This window comes from Sciurus carolinensis, chromosome 7, assembly GCF_902686445.1.
Source record: "Sciurus carolinensis chromosome 7, mSciCar1.2, whole genome shotgun sequence".
NCBI classification, from domain to species: Eukaryota; Metazoa; Chordata; class Mammalia; order Rodentia; family Sciuridae; genus Sciurus; species Sciurus carolinensis.
Window position 1 is genome coordinate 117,847 of NC_062219.1, and position 20,762 is coordinate 138,608.

General features: G+C 54.7%; 1 long non-coding RNA gene across 1 annotated transcript; it reads right to left on the minus strand.

The window, feature by feature from the left end:
• Window positions 1-8,955: 8,955 nt before the first annotated feature.
• On the minus strand, window positions 8,956-16,532 carry LOC124988076 (uncharacterized). Its single transcript, XR_007109354.1, has 3 exons — window positions 15,833-16,532; window positions 14,757-15,475; window positions 8,956-14,409 (listed from the first exon to the last, which is right to left on the minus strand). It is a non-coding gene; the product is annotated as an uncharacterized LOC124988076 (long non-coding RNA).
• Window positions 16,533-20,762: the final 4,230 nt, after the last annotated feature.

Genomic DNA, 20,762 nt, shown 5'->3' on the forward strand with positions numbered 1-20,762 from the left:
GCCTGTGGCCTCTGGATGGCCTCCATGCTGTGGTTCAGAGTCTGCTGGCAGAGGATCCCAAGCCAACATAGCCAATGATTTGGGTGACATTTATGGAGGCTCAGCCATAATGCCAACTTGTAAGCGTAGGCCTAGTAGCCATGGATGAAGAAGAGAGGAGCCATTCAATTATAGTGACACTGTGGTCACGCAGAGGCTGGTCTGCCCCCACAGGTAAGGGAGAGCATGAGAGGGAAGCAAGAACTGTTGAAGAGCGGCCCACTGTGGAGGTGTTCCCCTCACTCCCTGATGACTGTGGAGGTGTTGCCCTCACTCAACTGCCCACTGCCCACTGTGGACGTGTTGCCCTCACTCAACTGCTCACTGCCCACTGTGGAGGTGTTGACCTTCCTCAACTGCCCACTGCCCACTGTGGAGGTGTTGCCCTCACTGAACTGCTCACTGCCCACTGTGGAGTTGTTGGCCTCCCTCAACTGCTCACTGCCCACTGTGGAGGTGTTGATCCCACTAAACTGCCCACTGCCCACTGTGGAGGTGTTGCCCTCACTCACCTGCCCACGGCCCACTGTGGAGATGATGCACTCACTCAACTGCCCACTAGGGACGTGTTTTCCCCCACTCAACTGCTGCCTGCCCACTGTGGAGGTGTCCTCACTCAATTGCTCACTGCCCACTGTGGAGGTGTTGCCCTCACTCACCTGCCCACTGCCACCTGTGGAGGTATTGCCCTCACTAAACTGCCCACTGCCCACTGGGGAGGTGTTGCCCTCACTAAACTGCTCACTGTCCACTGTGGAGGTGTTGCCCTCACCTGCCCACTGCCCACTGTGGAGGTATTGCCCTCACTAAACTGACCACTGCCCACTGGGGAGGTGTTGCCCTCACTAAACTGCTCACTGCCCACTGTGGAGGTGTTGCCCTCACTCAACCGCTCAGTATCCACTGTGTAGGTGTTGTCCTCACTCAGCTGACCACTTTCCATTGTGCATGTGTTCCCCTCGCTCCCTGCTCACTGTCCACTGTGGAGGTGTTGCCCTGAATCAACTGCTCACTGCCCACTGTGGAGGTGTAGTCTTCACTCAACTGCCCACTGCCCACCGTGGAGTTGTTGCCCTCACTCCCTGCTCAAGGCCTACGGTGGAGGTGTTTCCCTCACTCAACTGCTCACTGCCCACTGTGAACGTGTTGCCCTCTTTCAACTGCCCACTGTGGAGGTTTTGCCCACACTCAACTGCCCACTGCCCACTGTGGAAGTGTTGTCCTCACTCAACTTCCCACTGCCCACTGTGGAGGTGTTGCCCTCACTCAACTGCTCAGTGTCCACTCTAGGTGTTGCTCTCACTCAGTTGACACTTCCCATTGTGGAGGTGTTCCCCTCGCTCCCTGCTCAGTGCCCACTGTGGAGGTGTTGCCCTGAATCAACTGCTCACTGCCCACTGTGGATGTTTTGCCCTCTCTTCTTGCTCACTGCCCATTGTGGAGGTTTTACCCTCACTCCCTGCCCATTACCCACTGTGGAATTGTTTCCCTCGCTAACTGCTCACTAGCCACAGTGAAGGTGTTGACCTCACCCAACTGCTTACTGCCCACTGTGGAGGTTTTGCCCTCGCTCCCTGCTCACTGCTCACTGTGGAGGTGTTCCCATCGACCTGCTCACTGCTCACTGTGGATGTGTTGCCTCACTGAACTGCCCACTGCCCACTGTTGAGGTGTTGCCCTCACTCAACTGCTCACTGCCCACTGTGGAGGTGTTGCCTCACTCCACTGCCCACTGCCCAAAGTGGAGGTGTTGCCCTCACTCAACTGCTCACTGCCCACTGTGGAGGTGTTACCCTCACTCCCTGCTCACTCCCCAATGTGGAGGTTTTGCCTCACTCAACTGCCCACTGCCAACTGTGGAGGTGTTGCCCTCACTCAACTGCCCACTGCCCACTGTGGAGGTTTTGCACTCATTCAATTTCCCTCGCCACTGTGGAGGTGTTGCCTCACTCAACTTCCCACTGCCCATTCTGGAGGTGTTGCCCTCACTCAACTGCCCACTGCCCACTGTGGAGGTGTTTCCCTCACTCCCTGCTCAGTGCCCATTGTGGAGGTGTTGCCGTCACTCCCTGCTCACTGCCCACTGTGCATGTGTTGCCCTCACTCAACTGCTCACTGTCCACTGTGGATGTGATGACCTCACTCATCTGCCCACTACCCACTGTGCAGGTGTTGCTCTCACTCAACTGCCCTCTGCCCACTGTGGAGGTGTTGCCCTCACTCAAATGCTCACTGCCTACTGTGGACGTGTTGCCCTCCTTCAACTGCCCACTGCCCGCTGTGGAGGGGATGCCCTCACTCTGTGCTCACTGCCCGCCTTGGATGTGTTGCCCTCACTCCCTGCTCACTGCCACTCTAGAGGTGTTGTCTCACTCAACTGCCCACTGCCCACTGTGGAGGTGTTGCCCTCACTGAACTGCCCACTGCCCACTGTGGGGGTGTTGCCCTCACTCAACTGCCCACTGCCCACTGTGGAGGTGTTGCCCTCACTGAACTGCTCACTGCCTCCTGTGGAGGTGTAGCCCTCACTCAACTGCCCACTGCCCACTGTGGAGGTGTTTCCCTCGTTCCCTGTTCACTGCCTAATGTGGAGGTGTTTCCCTCGCTCCCTGTTCACTGCCCACTGTGGAGGTATTACCCTCACTTAACTGCCCACTGCATACTGTGCAGGTGTTGCTCCCATTCTACTTCCCCCTGCCCACTGTGGGTGTGTTGCCGTCACTCAACAGCTCACTGCCCACTGTGGAGGTGATGCTCTTATTCCTTGCTCACTGCCCACTCTGGAGGTTTTGCCCTCACTCAACTGGCCACTGCCTACTGTGGAGGTCTTGCCCTCACTCAACTGCTAACTGCCAACTGTGGATGTGTTGCCCTCACTCAACTGCCCACTGCCTACTGTGGAGGTGTAGCCCTCATTCAACTGCCCAGTGCCCACTGTGGAAGTTTTTTTCTCAGTCACTTGTTCACTGTCCACTGTGGAGGTGCTGCCCTCACTCAACTGTCCACTCCCAACTGTGGAAGTGTTGCCCTCAATTAACTGTTCACTGTCCACTGCGGAGGTGCTGACCTCACTCAACTACTCACTGCCCACTGTGGAGGTGTTGCCTTCACTCAACTGTTCACTGTCCACTGCGGAGGTGCTGACCTCACTCACCTGCCCACTGCACACTGTGCAGGTGTGGCCCTCACTCAACTGCTCACTGCCAATTGTGGAGGTGTTGCCCACACTCAACTGCCCACTACCCACTGTGGAGGTATTGCCCTCACTCAACTGCCCACTGCCCACTGTGGATGTTTTGCCCTCACTCAACTGCCCACTGCCTACTGTGGAGGTGTAGCCCTCACTCAACTTCCACTGCCCACTGTGGAGGTGTTTCTCTCAGTCAACTGTTCACTGTCCACTGTGGAGGTCCTGCCCTCACTCAACTGCTCACTTCCCACTGTGGATATTTTTACCTCACTCAACTGTTCAGTGTCCACTATGGCGGTAATGCCAGCACTCAACGGCCTACTGCCCACTGTGGAGCTGTTGCCCTCACTCTCTTTCCTCTGCCCACTGTGGAGGTTTTGCCCTAACTCAACTGTCCACTGCCCACTGTGGAGGTGTTGCCCTCACTCAACTGCCCACTGCCTACTGTGGAGGTGTAGCCTCACTCAACTGCCCACTGCCCACTGTGGAAGTTTTTTTCTCAGTCACCTATTCACTGTCCACTGTGGAGGTGCTGCCCTCACTCAAGTGTCCACTCCCCACTGTGGAAGTGTTGCCCTCACTCAACTGCTCACTGCCCACTGTGGAGATTTTTACCTCATTCAACTGTTCAGTGTCCACTATGTAGGTGCTGCCCTCACTCAACTGCCCACTGCCCACTGTGAATGTGTTGCCCTCACTCAACTGCTCACTGCCCACTGTGGAGGTGTTGCCCTCACTCAACTGCCCACTGTACACTGTGGAGGTGTTTCTCTCAGTCAACTGTTCACTGTCCACTGTGGAGGTGCTGCCCTCACTCAACTGCTCACTTCCCACTGTGGATATTTTTACCTCACTCAACTGTTCAGTGTCCACTATGGCGGTAATGCCAGCACTCAACGGCCCACTGCCCACTGTGGAGCTGTTGCCCTCACTCTCTTTCTACAGCCCACTGTGGAGGTTTTGCCCTAACTCAACTGTGAATTGCCCACTATGGAGGTGTTGCCTCACTCAACTGCCCACTGCCCACCGTGGAGATGTTGCCATCACTCACCTGCCCACTGCCCTCTGTGGTAGTGTTGCCTTCACTCAACTGTCCACTGCCCACTGTGCAGGTGTTGCCCTCACTGAACTCCCCACTGCCCACTGTGGATGTTTTGCCCTCACTCAACTGCCCACTGCCTACTGTGGAGGTGTAACCCTCACTCAACTGCCCACTGCCCACTGTGGAAGTTTTTCTCTCAGTCACCTGTTCACTGTCCACTGTGGAAGTGTTGCCCTCACTCAACTGCTCACTGCCCACTGTGGAGATTTTTACCTCATTCAACTGTTCATTGTTCATTATATAGGTGCTGCCCTCTCTCAACAGCCCACTGCCCACTGTGAATGTGTAGCCCTCACTCAACCATTCGCTGTCCACTGCGGAGGTGCTGACCTCACTCAACTGCTCACTGTATACTGTGGAGGTGTTTCCCTCACACCCTGCTCACTGCCCACTGTGTAGGTGTTGCCCTCACTCAACGGCCCACTGCACACACTGAAGGTGTTGCCCGCACCCAACTGTTCATTGCCCACTGTGTATATGTTGCCTCACTCAACTGCCCACTGCCCACTGTAGAGGTGTTGCCCTCACTCAGCTACCCACTGCCCACTGTGGAGGTGTTGCCCTCACTCAACTGCACAATGTACACTGTGGAGGTGTTGCCCACACTCAACTGTCCACTGCACACTGTGGAGGTGTTGCTCTCACTCAACTTCCCACTGCCCACTGTGGAGGTGTTGCCCTCACTTTTTCCCAACTGTCCACTGCCCACTGTGGAGGTGTGCCCTCACTCAACTGTCCACTGCCCACTGTGGAGGTGCTGCCCTCACTCAACTGCCCACTGTCCACTGTGGAGGTGTTTCCCTCACTCGTTGCTCACTGTGGAGGTGTTGCCCTCACTAAACTGCCACCTGCCCACTGGGGAGATGTTGCCCTCACTCAACTGATCACTGCCCACAGTGGAGGTGTTGCCATCACTTAACTGCCCACTGCGCACTGTGGAACTGTTGCCCTCAGTGCCTGCCCACTGCCCACTGTGGAAGTGTTTCCCTCACTAACTGCTCACTACCCACAAGGAAGGTGTGGCCCTCACCCAACTGCTCACTGCCCAGTCTGGAGGTGTTCCCCTCACTCAACTGCCCACTGCCCACTGTGGAGGTGTTGCCCTCACTCAACTGCTCAGTGCCCACTGTGGAGGTGTTGTCCTCACTCAACTGCTCAGTGCCCGCTGTGGAGGGTTTGCCCTCACTCATCTGCTAACTGCCCACTTGGAGATGTTGCACTAACTCCCTTCCCACTGTGGACGTGTTGCCCCAACTCCCTGCCCATTTTGGACGTGTTGCCCTCACTCCCTGTCCACTTCCCACTGTGGAGGTTTTGCCCTCACTTCCTACCCACCGTCCACTGTGGAAGTGTTTCCCTCACAAACTGCTCACTGCCCACTGTGGAGGTGTTGCCCTCACTCAACGGCCCGCTGCCCACAGTGAAGGTGTTGCCCTCACCCAACTGCTCACTGCCCACTGTGTCGGTGTTGCCTCACTCAAGTGCCCACTGCCAACTGTGGAGGTGTTGCCCTCCCTCAGCTGCCCACTGCCCACTGTGGAGGTGTTGCCCTCACTCAACTGCCCACTGCCCACTTTGAAGGTGTTGCCCTCACTCAACTGCCCACTGCCCACTTTGAAGGTGTTGCCCTCACTCAACTGCCCACTGCCAACTTTGAAGGTGTTGCCCTCACTCAACTGCCCACTGCCCACTTTGAAGGTGTTGCCCTCACTCAACTGCCCACTGTACACTGTGGAGGTTTTTCCCTCACACCCTGCTCACTGCCTAATGTGGAGAGGTTGCCCTCACTCAACTGCTCACTTCCCACTGTGGAGGTGTTGCCCTCATCAACTGCTCAGTGACCACTGTGGAGGTGTTGCCCTCACTCAACTCCCCACTGCCCACTGTGGAGGTGTTTCCCTCATCAACAGCTCACTGCCTACTGTGGACGTGTTGCCATCACTCCCTGACTACTGCCCACTGTGGAGGTGTTGCCCTACTCAACTCCCCACTTCTTACTGTGGAGGTGTTGCCCTCATCAACAGCTCAGTGACCATTGTGGAGGTGTTGCCCTCACTCAACTGCCCACTGCCCACTGTGGAGGTGTTGCCCTCACTCCCTGCTCACTTTCAATGTGGAGGTGTTTTCCTCCCTCAACTGCCCATTGCCCACTGTGGAGGTGTTGCCCTCACTCAACTACCCACTGCCCACTTTGGAGGTGTTGCTCTCACTCAACTTCCCATTGCCCACTGTGGAGGTGTTGCCCTCACTCAACTACTCAGTACCCACTGCGTAGGTTTTGTCCTTACTCAGCTGACCACTTCCCATTGTGGAAGTGTTGCTCTCGCTCCCTGTTCACTGCCCACTTGGAGGTGTTGACCTGACTCAACTGTTCACTGACCACTGTGGAGGTTTTGCCCTCTCTTCCTGCTCACTGCCCGCTGTGGAGGTTTGCCCTCTCTTCATGCTCACTGCCCTCTGTGGAGGTGTTGCCCTCACTGCCTTCCCACTGCCCACTTTGGAAGTGTTTCCCTCGCTAACTGCTCACTGCCCACAAGGAAGGTGTTGCCCTCACCCAAGTGCTCACTGCCCAGTCTGGAGGTGTTGCCCTCACTCAACTGCCCACTGCCTACTGTGGAGGTGTTGCCTCACTAAACTGCCAGCTGCCCACTGTGGAATTGTTGCCTGTCGCGCTCCCTGCCCGCAGAGAGAAGAGACGCAAACCTAGTTCTTTTTTATGAGCTCTTTATTTTGCGCGCTTACTTTCTCTTAGTTCTTTCTTTGTTCTCTCTCTTTGAGGAACTTACACTCCAATATATACAGTACTTGTAACCAATCAGCATTTTCGCACGAGGGGAGAGCATTAACAGATACAGGCAGCAAAGGCAGGCATACATGGACCTGCACTGTCCATCAGGGAGCTCAGCCAATCCCTGGAACTTCCTCAAAATAATGTCAGTTGTTTGTGCAAAAGTTAACTGCTCTGGCTCACTGCCAGGCGCCATCTTAGCCTTGCCACACCTAGGGCCAGGGGTCCGGCCGAAACCCCGACAGTTGCCCTCACTAAACTGCTCACTGCCCACTGTGAAGGTGTTCCCCTCACTCAACTACCCAGGGCTACTGTGGAGTTGTTGACCTCACTCTACTGATCACTGCCCACTGTGGAGGTGTTGCCCTCATAAATTGTTCACTGCCCACTGTGTAGTTGTTTACATCACTCCCTGCCCACTGCCCACTGTGGAGGTGTGGCCCTCGCTCTGTGCTCACTGCCCAGAGTGGATGTTTTGCCCTCGCACCCTGCTAACTCCCCACTGTGGAGGAGTTGTCCTCGACTCCGCTCACTGCCCACTGTGGATGTGTTTCCTCACTGAACTGCTCACTGCCCACTGTGGAGGTGTTGCCCTCACTCAACTGCCCACTGCCCACTGTGGAGGTGTTGCCCTCACTCAACTGCCTACTGCCCAATTTGGAGGTTTGCCCTCACTCAACTGCTCACTGCCCACTGTGGAGGTGTTGCCCTCACTCCCTGCTCACTGCCCACTGTGGAGGTGTTGCCCTCACTCAACTGCCCACTGCCCACTGTGGAGGTGTTGCCCTCACTCAACTGCCCACTGCCCACTGTGGAGGTGTTGCCCTCACTCAACTGCCCACTGCCCACTGTGGAGGTGTTGCCCTCACTCAACTGCCTACTGCCCAATTTGGAGGTTTGCCCTCACTCCCTGCTCACTGCCTCTGTGGAGCTGTTGCCTCACTCAACTACCCACTGCCCAATGTGGAGGTGTTGTCTCACTCAACTACCCACTGCCCAATGTGGAGGTGTTGCCCTCACTCAACTGCCCACTGCCCACTGTGGAGGTTTTGCCCTCACTCCCTGCCCACTGCCCACTGTGGAGGTTTAGCCCTCACTCAACTGCCCACTGCCCACTGTGGAGGTGTTGCCCTCACTCAACTGCTCACTGCCCACTGTGGAGGTGTTGCCCTCACTCAACTGCTCACTGCCCACTTGGAGGTGTTGCCCTCACTCAACTGCCCACTGCCCACTGTGGAGGTGTTTCCCTCAGTCAACTGCCTACTGCCCACTGTGGAGGTGTTGCCCTCACTCAACTGCCTACTGCCCACTGTGAAGGTGTTGCCCTCACTCCCTGTTCACTGCCCACTGTGGAGGTGTTGCCCTCACTCCCTGCTCACTGCCCACTGTGGAGGTGTTGCCCTCAGTCAACTGCCTACTGCCCTCTGTGGAGGTGTTGCCCTCCCTCAACTGCCTACTGCCCACTGTGAAGGTGTTGCCCTCACTCCCTGCTCACTGCCCACTGTGGAGGTGTTGCCCTCACTCCCTGCTCACTGCCCACTGTGAAGGTGTTGCCCTCACTCCTTGCTCACTGCCCTCTGTGGAGGTGTTGCCCTCCCTCAACTGCCCACTGTCCACTGTGGAGGTGTTGCCCTCACTCCCTGCTCACTGCCCACTGTGGAGGTGTTGCCCTCAGTCAACTGCCTTTCCCACTGTGGAGGTGTTGCCCTCACTCCCTGCTCACTGCCCACTGTGACGTTGTTGCCCTCACTCCCTGCTCACTGCCCACTGTGGAGGTGTTGCCCTCACTCAACTGCCCACTGCCCACTGTGGAGGTGTTGCCCTCACTCCCTGCTCACTGCCCACTCTGTAGGTTTTGCCCTCACTCCCTTCTCACTGCCCAGTGTGTAGGTGTTGCCCTCACTCATCTGCTCACTGCCCACTGTGGAGGTGTTGCCCTCGCTCCCTGGGCACAGACTGACTCTCGATGCCTATATGTGTAGTGTGGAAGTGCTTCCTGCCATGTGCTTTAGTAGGTTTGACCTCTAGAACATAACCTGATCCAAGCCTGTGTGCATAGGTGCTACTCTTGAGCTGGACATTTGCCTCAGCTGCAGGCCTACTCTTGGAGATTACTACAGTCCAGCTGATCAGGATTTGACAAATTAGCAGGACAATTATCTTTCTACCAAGGGTCTTATTTATTACCCCAGTAGGGTTCCTTCTTTTCTTTTCTGTACATGTTACCCAGTTGCGCCCTTTATGATCTGCAGTACATGTATGTTAATATTTCACTCAGTCTCCCTTCCCTAGATTCACACCAGCTCTTGGGCTGTCCCTGCCATAGGATTAGGATATAAAAATTTGCTTTTTTAATATCAAATACTCAGATGTAATGTTTTGAATGTAAGTGCCCCGTAAAGTTTATGCAGGCATGTTTATAGAGGCAAAATGATTGGATTATGAGAGTTGTAACCCAGTGGTCCATCCTAGTCTGAGTGAACTAACTGGGTGGTGACCAGGCAGGTTGGACATATCTGGAGAAGGTGGGTCCCTGGGGATGTTCAGGGAAGATGCTTTCTTTCAAGGATTTTGGAGAAATCTATCTTGTTGGCCAGTTTATCTTAGGAACAGGGCTCCTGGGATTTATAGAGCTCACTGCTCACCTCTAGGCCATATGCCCAGCCCCTGCAGGGACCTGTCAACTGCCCTGCAGGGACCTTGGAAGAGTGCATTGTCCCTGCAGCTCTCTCCCCTCCCTGTGCCTCCAGGCTGCCATGAGCCGGGCAACTTTGCTCCACCATGCCCTTGTGCCATGATGTTCTGCCTCGCCTTGGTCCAGAGCTATGGAGTCTGACAACCAGGGACTAAACCTCAGAACCAGAAACACCTCTGAGCCAAGATGGGCTTTTTCTCCTCCCAAGTTCCTCTCATCAGATCTTTTGATCCCAGTGGTGATCCCTGCAGACACAGCTGGGGAGTGTCTACATCTTCAGCAGACAGGTTCCACCAGAGAAGCAACCTGGGAAGCACAAGATGGGTCTGTGGTAAAATTTGATCTCACCAAATTAATAAGGATCTGGGTTAATCTGTGAGGCCTTTGTTTCTGTGCTCAATACTAGAACTGAAATCCACAGCACAGGCTGGAATTGGGGGGTGCCACAAGGACAGATGGGACTAGGGCCTGCTGCCACGGAGATTCCTGAGTCAGTCTCACCCGCTCCAGCCTCCCTCCAGTGAGCAGGTCTCCTGTGCTGTGGGCTAGACAAGCAGAGGGCCCAGAAGCTGAGGGAACGGGGGTCCCAGGTGTGATCACACCACCAGGTAAGCCAACAGGTAAAGAACACACCCAGCTCTGACAGCCCATCACACTGTGTCTTAGCCAACTGTTTTGCTGCTGGGAGTAAAAGACCCGACCAGAACAATTGTATAGGAGGAAAAGTTTATTTGAGGGCTCAGTGTTTCAGGGGTCTTAGTCCATAGAAGGCTAACTGCATTCCTCGGGGCTCAAGGTGAGTCAGAACATCATGGCGGAAGAGTGTGGCAGAGGGAAGCAGGTCGCATGATCAGGAGGCAAAGAGAGCAACTCCACTCACCAGATACAAAATATATACCCCAAAGCCACGCCCCCAGTTAACCACTTTTCCAACCCACCCCACCTGCCCCCAGTTACTGCTCAGCTAAACCCTTTAGGTGATTAATTCACTGATTGGGTTAAGGCTCTCGTAACCCCATCATTTCTCCTCTAGACCTTCTTGCACTGTCACACATGAACTTCTGGGGGACCTTACATCCAAACCATGATACCCTGTCCACCTGAACACTCACGTGTGCAACCCACATAGTTGCTTAGCACCCAACCATGGCTTTTATGCCACCTCAAGTTCAGGTCTTGCCGTTCTTCCACAAATAGACTCTTCCTCCCCACCCAGCTTCCTTGATTAGCTGGGCTGCTTCACCAAGCGGGTGTGACGTCACATCACTCTTTAGTTCTAATACTGTTTCCTGTCCACTTGAGCTGTATAAAAGACACTCTTTGGAGTCCAGGTAAAGTCTTATTGTCTCTGCTGATATCTCCCTGACTCTTCTAGAATTCATGAATTGCTTCAGAGCTTCTTTGAACCTGAACAAAACTTACTGTTGCCATCATGGGCTGCTATCTGCTTTCAGCTGTGAGAAAAAGATTGAGACCTGGTGCAGCTCAAACTCCTTCCCCACTCCCTGGGTTTCTAGCAGCAGGCGTAGACTTGAAAGGAAGGCGCTTCACGGGTGGGGAGGGTGGCAGCCATGCCCACACATGGTCTGGAGCTTGGGGCTGAGGGCCGCAGCCAGGCATAAGTCAGGCCACGCTGGAGCTCTCAGAGCGGCATGGGAGCGTAGTCTCCCGGGACCTCTGGGTCATCGTCGCAGCCTTGCCCACCTTCTTCAGTTCCTAGTGGATGTGTGTGCATTTAAGGTGGCGACTGTTCTCTGCCGCTGATGAAAGGAGAGGCCTGGACCATTCAGCCGTGAGCACCCAAGGCCTGGGAGACTTATGCCGGGGGGGGGGGGGCATCGCATTGCCCCTGTCCACTTGGGCATGAGTTCAGCGGCCATGTTGCTCTCCTTGTCTCCTGACTGCTTGTGAATCATCCTGAAAAAACGTTTCTTCTATACTAGGAAAATTCCAAAAATGTGGAATGTAGATTGATGTCCGCAGGAAGGGGTACGGAGTCACGGGTGATCTCAAGAGTGGGCTGTACCTCGGCCTGACTAGACAGCCGAGATTTGTGAAGACTTGGCTGAGGTCCCAGAAAGCATGGAGGACCCTCACTCCTCAAGGAATGCCAGGACTCCATGTCACTCTCCCAGGGGCCTCCAGATGGCAGTGTGGACTCATCCAGCCTGACCACTCGCCTCTGAGCACTGCAGTCTGCTGCCCACACCTCTCCAGAGCTCAGTTACTGAGTTCCTAGGAGGGGTCCCAGGGCCAAACCAAAGCTCCCTTTCATAATCTGGGACAGGGACACTTTGTGGACACCCTAAATCCCAGCTCACCCTTGTCAAAGGGTGAACGGCAAAAGATAGCCTATATTGCCAGCATAGCCAGCATAGCCTATATTGAAGGTAGCCTGGGTTCCTAAGGGGTGCAAAGGGAAGACAGAAAGGTGAGGGAAAAGAGAGAGGAGACTTAGATTAGAAATGGTTTGGAGAGGCAAAAATCAGGATTTGTTTCATTTGCATTTTCTCCCTGGGTTTTCCTTATTTTGTGCTACCATGTCCTTTTAATTTCTGGAACTTCAATAAAATCCTGTCGGATGGAACCCTATGCTAAGATGATAGAAGGGTCTGTGTCTATAAATGCCCTGAGATTCTGGGCTGAGCAGTTTGTGTAGGTGGAGTACTAGACAGCACCCACAGACTCGAGGAGCAGCGTCTGAGCAGTCAGGATGTAGGTCCCCAGGGACAGGGAGGTGTCCTCTGTGGCATACAACTGCAGGAAGTGCAAGAAAGGTCTTTTTCCTGACATGGACTATCCTCACGTGCCGCTGCACGCTGAAACACAGTGACGTCTATGTCACTGGTGCTTTGGTTTTTGCTCCTTTGCTCAGAGAAGTCAGGTTCAAGGCAAATGTGCCGTATATGGAGTAAAAGGGAAGTACAGTTATCATGACTCTACCAAACCAGAGGCAGATGCGTAGTCGGCCACGAGTGTGGGACACCCTCTCCTGAACCAGAGGCTGGATGCGCGGTCGGCCACGTGAACGTGTGACCGTCTCCTGAACCAGAGGCTGGATGCGCGGTCGGCCACGTGAACGTGTGATACCGTCTCCCAAACTAGAGTTGAGTTCTTGGCTGATCAAACATTTGAACCTAAGACTCTGAAATGCCAACCCTTGTGGTATATTTATTTGAGAGTCCCCATTTAATTTAGTTTTTAAGTGTTATCATTAATTATTTGAAAAGCGATGGCTGAAGCCTGTTTCCTTCTTCTGTCCCGACTCACTCATTGTGGCAGCTTTGGTTTGCTGCTCAGGTTTGGCTGTTGAGCATCTCTGAGGCACCTGTTTCCTCTTTAGAGACGTCAAGAGCAGAGGGAGGATCAAGGGGTATGAGGATTGAAATTATACTCCTCGCCTGTAAGATCTTGTCAAAATGAACCCAAATACTTTGTGTCATTATAATGCTCTAATTTTCAAAAATGTGAAGAACATACATCTACAAAAACCAAAATGCTGTCCATCTTCCACTGAAGTCATGACTCCCACTGTGGCCTAGGAGTGCTACTTGCAGATTCTCTAGACCCTTCTCAGATTTGGGGAACAGACCTGCCAACATCTCACGCCTGATTCTGAGGTGTAAAGTCATGCAGTCTCAGGGAAGTTGTGTGGTCCTGTGAACCCCTCACAGAACAGTCCTGAAAGCTTCATGCAGTGACTTCTCCAGGTTGGCACCCCCAGAGGAAGCAGAGAACAAAGTCAGTCAGGGAGACTGCTGGAGTCAGCCGTGTGCTCACACAGCTGTTTCTGAGGCTCTGAAAGGACAGGACATGCATGAAGCTGGCCTTGCTGGGCTGTGAGAGGCTGTGCCTTTCCAGGAAGCCAGAAAGTGATCGCTTCTGCTGTTCGGTTGGAAATGGGAGCAGGGTTTTCTATCCAGACACTCTTCCCAAGTTCTGGGGACATGGCAGTAAGGGGTTGAACCCTGCTCTCTAGAGGTAGACAGTAGTCAAACACCAGAGTATCCCGGTGCAGGAGAGGCCTGAGTGAGACACAGAGAGCAGGTGTTTCCTGGGTGGGCTGTCTCCACGACTGAGAGACCTGAGTGGCCCCCGTGGCCAGGGTGCAGTCAAGGTCTGGGCCCAGCAATGTGCAGGGCACCGGGAGTCCGCAGCAGAGGGAGCATGTCACTGCATGGAGTCAGATAACGGGAGGGTGAGTGTGCAGCTGCAGGAGGCAGCAGGCCTGGGAGACAGTGAGGGCCTAGGCGCTTCCTGCGGCGGGCAGCAGCGGGGCCTGCACTGTCTGCCCACACACCATGGTGCTGCTGTGGCGTCTCCGAGCAGGAGGGGATCTGTGTGCCTGTGCCGCCTCCGGCTTCCTTGAGCACAGCACTGGGACACCTTGGGGCAGAGCCCTGCTGCTGGGTGACACGTGCTTACTGGAAACAAGGCACCTGTCACAGAGCAGAGCCTGCTTGACATTCCCCAAGGACCAGCAGTGAAGTGGAGGAACAATCTGAACTGTCCCTCCTAGAACACGGCGGCTGGAACCCATGCGGCACAGCAGAAGGGCAGGGTGGAGCTGGAGGAGGTCCGCCGGACACCAGGCCCTACACAGAGAGGCAGGGTGCGAAAGCAATTTGATAATGCAGTTGAGCATCTGAGTAAGGTGGCGTGGCCTAATGTGGGTGGATTTCCTTATCTTACAGGCCTCGTGTGATGGACTTTTATCAGTTTTTAGATTTTAGGACAAATAGCTTTCGAATTCTACATTTAATAACTGAAACTTGAATGATTCCAAAAGAAACAAACTTCATAGAATGTTATTTTGATTGTGCCTGCAATCTACCAGCCAACTTAATGAAAAAACGTCATTGGTAGCTCGGTTGGCGTTGGTATGAAATCTCTTGAAGAATTGGTTCTACCCTTTTAGCCACATGGAGACATCAACACTTACTTCATCTGATCCTCTCCTGACTGCCGACCTGCGTGGCTGCAGGCAGGAGGTCGTGGACTTGCAAGCACAGGAGGGGTCTGGGGTGAAGGGAGTGGTCTCTGCGAGACTCACAAGACCAGCCCCAGGCTTCTTAGGCAGATGTGTGCGAAGCCTCTGGGTTGCCTGGGGAAAACCACAGAAGAGTCTGATTTCTCAGATTTCATGAAGGTGAAGAGGAGTTTTAACCCTCAGCACACATTTCACAGCTGTAATGAAATAGTGATATGATGGACACGGAACTCTAGCAGAAAACAGCTGGCAAAAACTCAAGAATAAAACCCAAATGGAAAACGGCCAATGCCTTTTTTTCTCCACTGGAAATGGTGAGGCTGCGCATCCACACGGCAGATGGGTGCTGGTCTCACAAGCCTGAAGGGGTCATTAGAGGTCAGTGTGGGCTTGGGGCAGACCTACTCTTAAGTGTGCATTGTCCCTTGTCCCTCATCCATCTGGCAGAGATGAGTCTCGAGTGTGAGTGGCTTCCTCAGTAGCCTGAGGTTCCAGCCCCCCACTTGCCTGTGTGGGCAAGGGCCATGTGTCCTGAGCAGGAGACAAGAGGGCACCACCTCATCTTCCCTTCACTCTAAGTGCCCAGCGTGCCTGGCAGAACACAAGCCACTCCTGGTTTCAACTCCTCCATCGCTCTGTCCCTCTGGTCCTGTGTTTCACCATGAAGCATGCTGTATGCAGACAAAGGAAGCTGAGAGACCAGCGCAAGGGACCCCCTGTGCCCTCGCCCCAGGAGGTAACTACCCACAGCCACCCTTGTGTCATCCCCACTACCTCCCCCTAGACGATTTTGAAGCCAATCTTCAAGTCCTGTAATTTCATCTGCAAGTATTTTAGTGCCTCTAAAAACACTGATCATATTTTAATAAAATCACAGTATTGTAGTGCTAACCACAGGAGTAACTAACTCCTAAACTTCAAATGCCTAGTCCACATTAAAATTTCCTCGATTGTCTCAACTGTCCGTGGACAGTATGTTTAAGCCTGGAGCAGCCTCTCTCTCCCTCTCTCAGTACTGGCCAACTCACTTGAAGTCTGCTTGCCTAGGAAGCAAGGTGGCTTGTCCCAGAGTCCCCACTTCTGGGTACCCCTGCGGCTCTGCTGTGGTTTCTGCTCCCTCTTCTCAGATGTCAGTAGATTCAGAGGCTTCAGGTTTCCATCAACACTGCTTTATGTTCATATAAGTCACTTAAGTGAGCGAACTGGACCTCTTTAAACTAGTTAGGCAATTATGTACAGGGACAGAAATCTTTCTGTGCTAGGAGGCTTCTCAGTATCACTGAGTCTTGAATTTGTACCAACGTGAGACAGACTCCATTAACAACAGACCAACAGCTGCCCTCTGGATCGACCAATCAGACACAGCAGGACTGTGGGCTCTCCTCACAGGGCCCTTCCTGCCCACAGGGTGGCACTCACCTTCTCGGGACAGCTCAGGGCAAAGATCCCAACACGCCCCAATGGCCACGGTGTCTGGGAAGCTCCTCTGCACATCGCACCTTCTCCTCAAGGCTGTGTTTTCTGTTCCCGTGTCACCCCACTCTGCTTTCTCACTTGCTTTCTCTAGCCACAGGTCTCCCAGACTTTGGTTCTTAATCAAGGACTGCCTCTCTTGTCCTGTGGTGGCCTTCAGTTCAGGCAGCCCCAACGTCGGCACTATCTTCTATGCTCCTGGCTGGTCAGCAGCCTGACTGACATGTCTTCTTCCAAGAGACAGCAGCGGTGTCCCTGCCCTGTCGCGTCCCTGCCCCGTCGCATCCCTGCCCCTGCGCTGTCATCTCCTTTATTGCTGCACTGAGACTATTTCTGGGAGTGCACCCTGGTGTCAGCAGTGGGCCACATGTCACCTGAGCTGAAGGCTCACAGGGCCTTCACGCTCCAGCCACGCACATCAGTAGCAGTGGCAGATCACTATGACTCAGACGTCCCTGGAGACTCAGGTGGTCTAGGCTCCCTTTTAGAAACGTCAGAGTCAAGCTATTCCTGGCAATGATCCCAGGCTCCAGCTGCTTGGCCAGTTCCCTGCCTGTGGCTCAGATCTCCAGGGGCCTTACAAAGAGGACTGGAGAAATGTCACCCTGAGTCAGAGGATGGCTGCACAGGCCGGAAGTCAACTCCACTGTCCTCACGACCCAGGGAACCCCAGAGATGAGCCCAGGGAACTGGGGCTAGGTGCCCCCTCACCTGTCTTCCGATGCTCAGGTTTCTGGCAGAAATCCAGTGTGCGTGGAAGAAGCACCCCACATGCTGCCTACGTGGCCTCATCCCAGAGCTGGGTATTCCTGAATGGGCCTCTGCCAGAGAGACCGAGGCACCCTCTGGAGGCTCTTGGTGGACCAGGCATTCCTACCAAGCTTGGAGTGCTGGCCCTGTCCCTGGAGGAGCCACTCCACCAGCGAGTGGCCTGGAAACTCTGCTCACCTTCAGACAGAGGCTCCTGTGCCTCTCTGAGGGGCACCTCCCACCCACCTCCTGCCTCCTCCTGTCCTGACCCAACTACACTTCCGCTCTGTGCTTATATTCCCCACAGGGAAAGGGCCTGGCTGCCTCCATACCCCAGCTGCACGGCTACCATTATTGCTTGATAATTATTTGTTAAAAATAATTCTGGCCTTTCCTCACCACCCAGGGAGGCGTTCATAGGCGTCCTTGATTCCCACCGTAACTTAGAGGGGAATCGTCACAATGTCCTTGACATCCTGCAAATGAAGGAAGAGAATGTCCTCTAATTCCTTGCAGCAGGAATGCACTTAGGTGACACCACCCTTGATTTCCAGGTGGAACAATATATCTACACAAGGAAAAGCGATGGCATCTACGTCGTAAATCTGAAGGGGACCCGGGAGGAGCTTCTGCTGGCTCGTGCCATCGTTGCCATTGAAAACCCTGCTGACGTCCTTGTCACATCCTCTAGGAATATGGCCAGCGGGCCGTTCTGCTGCCACTGGAGACACCCCCGTCGCTGCCGCTTCACTCCTGGAACCTCCACTGACCAGATCCAGGCAGCCTTCCGGGAGCCATGTCTCCTGGTGGTTACTGCTCTCAGGGCTGACCACCCGCCTCTTACGGAAGCATCTGTGTCGGTCTGCCTGCCATTGCTCTGTGTGACAGGCTCTCCTCTGCACTGTGGGGACATTGCTGCTCTGTACAACAATAAGGGAGCTCCTTCTGTGGATCTGATGTGGGGGATGCGGCCCGAGAAGTTCTGCGCACGTGTGGCATAATTTCCCGTGAACACCCGTGGGAGGTCACGCACGGTCTCTACTTCTACAGAGATCCTCAAGAGACTGAAAAGGAAGAGCAGGCTGCTGCCGAAGCAGCTGTGAACGAGGAGGCATTTCAGGGTGAATGGACTGCTCCAGCTCCGAATTCACTGCTACTCCACCCCAGGTTGCAGACTGGACTGCAGGTGTGCAGGTGCCCTCTGTGCCTATCCAGCAGCGTCCAACAGACATTGGAGAGCCCAGTCGGCCACTGAAGGTGTGCAGGTGCCCTATGTACCTACCCAGTACTGTGCTACAGACACTGGAAAGCCCAGTCGGCCACTGAAGGTGTGCAGGTGACCTCTGTGTCGACACAGCAGTGTCCTACAGACTGGAGAACCCAGTCGGCCACTGAAGGTGTGCAGGTGCCCTCTGTGCCTACGCAGCAGTGTCCCACAAAAGACTGGAGAGTCCAGCTGGCCACTGAAGGAGTGCAGTTGCCCGCTGAGCCTACACAGCAGTGTCCTACAGAAGACTGGGCAGCCCAGTCGGCCACTGAAGGTGTGTAGATGCCCTCTGTGCCTACCCAGCAGTGTCCTACAGAAGACTGGAGAGCCCATTTGGCAAATGAAGGTGTGCAGGTGCCCTCTGTGCCTACAGAAGACTGGAGAGAGCAGTTGGCCACTGAAGGTGTGCAGGTGCCCTCTGTGCTGACCCAGAAGTGACCTACAGAAACGGGAGATCCCAGTCGGCCACTGAAGGTGTGCAGGTGCCCTCTGTGCCTACGCAGCAGTGTCCCACAAAAGACTGGAGAGTCCAGCTGGCCACTGAAGGTATGCAGGTGCCCTCTGTGCGTACCCAGCAGTGCCCTACAGACACTGGAGAGCCCAGTCGGGCACTGAAGGTGTGTACGTGACCCGTGTGCCTACCCAGCAGTGCTCTACAGACACTGGAGATCCCAGTCGGCCACTGGAGGTGTGCAGGTGCCCTCTGTGCCTACCCAGCAGTGCTCTACAGACACTGGAGAGCCGAGTCCGCCACTGAAGGTGTTTAGGTGCCCTCTGTGCCTACAGTGTTTTAAAGAAGTGTTTTAAAGAAGACCGGAGAGTCCAGGCAGCCACTGAAGGTGTGAAGGTGCCTGATGTGCCTATCCATCTGTGTCCCACCGAGACTGGAGAGTGCAGTCGGCCACTTTAGGAGTGCAGGTGCCCTCGGTGCCTACCCAGCAGTGTCCAACAGACATTGGGGACCCCAGTTGACCACTGAAGTTGTGCAGGTGCCCTCGTACCTACCCAGCAGTTTCCTACAGACACTGGAGAGCCCAGTCGGCCACTGAAGGAGTGCATGTGCCCTCTGTGCCTACCCAGCAGTGTCTTACAAAAGACTGGAGAGCCCAGTCTGCCACTGAAGGTGTGCAGGTGCCCTCTGTACCTACCCAGGAGTGTCCAACAGACACTGAAGAGCGCAGTCGGCCACTGAAGGTGTGCAGGTGACCTCTGTGCCTACCCAGAAGTATCCTACATAAGACTGGAGAGCCGAGTCGGCCACTGAAGGTGTGCAGGTGCCCTCTGTGCCTACACAGCAGTGTCCTACAGAATACTGGAGAGCCCAGAGGCCACTGAAGGAGTGCATGTGCCCTCTGGGCCTAACCAGCAGTGTCCTAAGGAAAACTGGAGAACCCAGTATTCCACTGAAGGTATGCAGGTGCCCTCTGGACCTACCCAGCAGTGTCCTACAGACACTGGAGAGACCAGTCAGACATGGAATGTGTGCAGGTTCCCTCTGTGCCTACCCAGCAGTGCCCTACAGAAGACTGGAGAGCCCAGTCGGCCACTGAGGTGTGCAGGTGCCGGCTGTGCCTACCCATCAGTGTCCTACAGACACTGGAGACCGCAGTCGGCCAATGAAAGTGTGCAGGTGCCCTCTATGCCTAGCCAGCAGTGTCCTACAGACACTGGAGACCCCAGTTGGCCACTGAAGGTGTGCAGGTGCCCTCTGTATCTAACCAGCAGTGTCCTACAGACACTGGAGAGCCCAGTTGTCCACAGAAGGTGTTCAGGTGCCCTCTGTGCCTATCCATGAGTGTCCTACAGAAGGCTGGAGAGCCGAGTCGGCCAGTGAATTTATGCAGGTGCCCTCTGTGCCTACCCAGCATTGTCCTACAGAATACTGGAGAGCCCTGTAAACCACTGAAGGTGTACAGGTGCCCTCTGTGCCTACACAACAGTGTCCTACAGAAGACTGGAGAACCCAGTTGGCCACTGAAGGTGTGCAGGTTCCCTCTGTGCCTACCCAGCAGTGCCCTACAGAAACTGGAGAGCCCAGTCAGCCACTGAAGGTGTGCAGGTGCCCTCTGTGCCTACCCAAAAGTGCCTGACAGACACTGGAGAACCCAGTCGGCCACTGAAGGTGTGCAGATGCCCTCTGTGCCTACACAGCAGTGTCCTACAAAAGACTGGAGAGCCCAGTCGGCCACTGAAGGTGTGCACGACACTCTGTGCCTACCCAGCAGTGTCGTACAGACACTGGAGAGCCCAGTCCGCCACTGAAGTTGTGCATATGCCTGTTGTGCCTACCCAGCAGTGCCCTACAGACACTGGAGAGCCCAGTCGGCCACTGAAGGTGTGTAGGTGCCCCTTGTGCCTACCCAGAAGGGTCCTACAGATACTGGAGACCCAGTCGGCCACTGAAGGTGTGCAGGTGCCCTCTGTGCCTACCCAGCAGTGCCCGACAGACACTGGAGATCCTAGTCGGC